This window comes from Liolophura sinensis, chromosome 10 (genome assembly GCF_032854445.1).
Source record: "Liolophura sinensis isolate JHLJ2023 chromosome 10, CUHK_Ljap_v2, whole genome shotgun sequence".
NCBI classification, from domain to species: Eukaryota; Metazoa; Mollusca; class Polyplacophora; order Chitonida; family Chitonidae; genus Liolophura; species Liolophura sinensis.
In genome coordinates this window covers 4,792,968-4,797,446 of record NC_088304.1, presented here as the reverse complement: position 1 = coordinate 4,797,446, position 4,479 = coordinate 4,792,968, and positions in this window count along the sequence as shown.

Genomic DNA, 4,479 nt, shown 5'->3' with positions numbered 1-4,479 from the left:
ACCACTTCTCTCTTACAAATTATTTTACTTTATTTATTTTAAGGAGTTGTGTTTTGTGTAGTTTCGGATGTGAGTCTTGTTATTGTCTTTGAACAACCCACTGTGGTTAAGGAGTAGCCATTACTTTAGTCATTCGGATTTGAATGGCTAAGATTCATGAAACCTCCATGAAGCCGGTCTGTCAGTAAAACTTTAGCATCAGCATCCAGATTTTAAAATATCTGGAGTAATCAATAGTGGTGAAAAAGAAACCATTCTGGAAAATTTTACAACCTGTTAAATAAAAAGGTTTATGCTTTTGGACAGTGTAAGACGAGTAATATATACCACGCTTCTTAACGCAACAGACATTCATAATGAGAGATGCGTTAAGAAATAGTTCCTTAAAGAAAAGGAATCATGGTACACCAAAGTGTGGGTCTAGAAGTGTATTGTGATTAGTGAAGGGACATAACTCTGTATGGTACATTTGCATGTATAGTCCACAACCTGGACCCTTATTAACTTCCCTGATCTGACAACACTGGGTCCAATACTGACTACCTCCATTGCTAAAATTGCCTCTGTTTTATTGGCGGAAATGTTCTCAGGGAATTGGCGCAGAATTCAAAAGTTTGAACTGCTAAGGAGAGGAGATCGCTTGTGAATTTCTCTTGTCAGAAGCATTTTTTGCTTTGACAGGATCTATGCGTAAGAGTTCACAGAGTTGCACAGAATTATTTTAGTTTTAAGGACAGATGTTAGGTCAGGGAAGGTGAATCTGATAACGATAACAGACTACAGATAGATGTACGCTGTACGGCCATATGTCAGTGAGGGATTCCCCAAAGCCTTGGCCCATAAGTTGCTGAACTGTCAGTGAAAATGAGGCTGTCATGATTTAAAGAGAGATTTGCCAACAGCTAATCAGAAAGCTACCTCTGAAGCAATGGTGGTGGTGTGTATTTGACCCTACATGTCAGTCGGGTCAAGCGTCTGGACTATTGTATATACTGCATTGTGTGTCATTATCATCACAGGTCATAATGCCTGGAATGAGTAATTTGGTGGACAGTACTGACGTAAGTCAATTTTGAGATTAATGACTTCAATCACTGAATACGCAGTTTTCGAGTTACGCCATTACGACAACAGAATGACGTCTCCGTGCAAAAAGACGTCGTCCACTTTACGGCACAGTAGGGCTGCTTGTCTATCTTTTAACATGGCAGTGATCGTGTTTAGATCAAAGTATCGACAGAACATCATGTTTTGTGCAATATTGGGGGAACGCTATTTAACCCCTGAACACAATTCAGATCAGTGTAATCCTTTCAATTACTTCTCTATGTTCTATATACCACCCCATGTTAAAATTACCAGGCTGGCCCTACCGTGCCGTAAAGTGACGACATCATATCATAAAGGGACGTCACTCTGTCGTCGTAACGTCATATCTCGACACATGCGTATTGTACTGTTTTAAAGCACTCGTGGCGAATGTCTACATGCAAGTTGTCTCCTACACATATTCAGCTGTTGGGTGCTTTACACGTCCCAATATCCCGATACAAGAATACATAAGTTCTTAAGGGATTGTGATTTTTGACCCGTAACGCCCTTTAGGTTTGAAGATTCGTATACGCATGTCTAATCTTCACAAACGAGATTTCAACGACTTGCAATTTTTGGTCACACTTCCATTCCTCTCCCAGGGAATGCACGGCACCTACGTTTAGATTACATCTGTGCCACCACCATTAAATTTTGTACAGAAATTTTTAACTACAATAAAATAAATAAAATCACGGTTAGACACTGTTTGATATGAGTGTTTACGATATCTTATATTATACATATAAAACGCTATAAGGATAATAGTGTGTCGATAATATATCAAAAATGCATTGAACACATATATTTACAAAATCAACATGTATTTACAGATTTACAAATCAGACTCACAGACTGAACTGGCTTTGTTACCAGATAAGTCAATTTTGTCCATTAAGCGGGACATCTGAGCTGAGTTTGACCAAAACAATTGGGTAGGAAATACCAATGATTTGATTTGCCAGTAAAATTGTAATTTACACTTACATCAGCGTGAATAAATATGAGAGTAGACGTTTCACAAAGTTCAAAGTTCATGGCGATCAGAAATGGCATCAATCTTCAGCGCCTGTATACACCGCACGGATAAATACATCCGAGGGAGTAGAGAACCAAATATACATTCTTCAAAGGGATCCTATTTCCGATCGAGGATCAGAAAAGAAAGAAAATACAAAAGATAGAATGTGCTTCAAATTAGTATCATTTATTCTGCTTTGTTTTTAATTCATGAAATGGATATTACAGTATCTACTTAAGGTTCACAGGAATCCGGTCATGTCTAAGACTTAAATATTGGGAATTTAGAATATTTCTAGCAGCATTATCATTATTCGGGATACTCGCTATTGCACATTTTCTAGTGCTAAAAATTAGCTGAGACGACTGTGATTTTCACACCAACGGTCAACATCAGATTCAGGCAAATAATTGTCCGTAAAATATGTCAACATGCCTCGTGTATGTCATTTCCATAAACGGAAGATATAACCACTGTGATTTTCAAACCAACGGTCATTACTGTTCCACCATTCTTTTCATTCGCTGGTCCTTTACCCCCTAGTTTACCTTGGGTGTGTCCTTGACATGTTCAAACTGTGTTGTTTTCTCAGAAGAGACGGCTGGATTCCGGACCGTTGTTATATTCTGAGGTGTTATCTGGCAGCTATGCTACTCGTGTATAGTGCTCACTGTTTTCTTACCAGCAAGATGGTGACAGACTGGATGAGCGGTTATCATTACGACCTGAACCGAAGTCACAGAGCTGAGTTAAAAGAAAAGAATCATACGATTTACTACAATTCCTATAAAGAAACGTGAAATTTTTCTTCTTCTTTCAGTTACATTGGTGATGATGCCGTAATAGAGTGGTCATTTCCTCTCCAAAGAGATAGTCTCTTTGTAGTAACATGGTTTTCATCGGATACGACGCCAGATTTTTCACTGGTTAATCCATCTCATAGGCATCACGCGGAAGCCATGGTAATGGACGACTCTGTACTAGCGCTGTTGACAATGATGAGTGTATCCATAAACGATTTTGGAATATATAAATGTGCACTTTTGGATTGTGAGCTCAAGATATATATGCCTACATTAGACGCCCGGTATCATTTTTTACTGGAACATCAGTCAATGTTCTTTCGGTTAACTGTGCCCCCTGGTGGAATAATACGACTCATTTTAGAAGTTGCTTCCACAGATAACCCAAGTTATACAACACCGGAAATTCATTATAAAATAAATGACGACACTGATCCTACTTACCAACGAGAATCATCTGGATGTCCGCCGTTTTTGAAGGCAATCAACTACATAATAGGGTATGATTATATTTATAAGTTACTGGGGACATGGGACATTACTTTGCCAGCAAAACTCAATGATTCACATGATACAGATGAATTTGACCGACTTTATCATACAAATCTTCATCTCCATTTCTGTCTGAGCCCAGAAAGGTTTGGCATGTATAGCTTCTTTTCTTCTCATACTTACTACAACTTCAGCACGAAGGCACGTGAAACGGTGACAGCCAAACACCCATGGACCATTCTCGTGACTCCAAAGATACCTCCAATCGTCAACTGGTTCCTTCCAGGATATCGTTCGACCGAACCTAGAAAACTAATGTGTTTTCGAGATAAGGATTTTGCAGACAAAAAAAGCAGTTTTTGACAGCGAAGACCTCGTTAACTCGGCCTATGTTGTCATGGTGATGCAGTATTGTGTGTTTTTTCTCCTGGTCCCTAGTCTGTGTCTTGTGGGTTTATATATCTACAGTCAGTATGCTCCCCGTCTGATCCTGGTCTTATGGCGGTATCTGATTAACATTATGTCCATGTTCCTCCCTGCCCATGTCCATAAGCCTCAGGCACACCCAGCTATCGCGTCAGTGGGCTATGATTTGTGGGTTCTCAGCTCAGACGACTCTAAATACTGGGTTAAGGAACATGTTATATCCTACACCTGGAGTCTGAAACTACAAGTTTTCTGGAAGGAACTGCTAACCCCAGGTGTCTACTGGTTGTCTTCGTGTCTGGACGCTCTCCATCAAGCCAAGAAAATCATTGTCATCATTTCACCAGAGTCAGCGGAAGACGGTTACTTTTGTCATCAGTTTGAATGTGTGTCACTCCGCGTGATTGAGGACCGCTTATCTCCCCTTGATGTCATGTTGGTCCATTTGGGCAATGTCAGTGTGGACAAATTCCGGCGTCATAATCAATTTGAGTTTTTTGACTGGAATAATACCGTGTTCCGAAGAGAAGCCTTTAGGCGTAAGATTTCGCAATGGTTTAATCGATAAAGTGTACATTCGAGATAAGACTATATAAGACTTGATTATACTTAGACTAACCTACAGGACAAATCACAAATGAACAC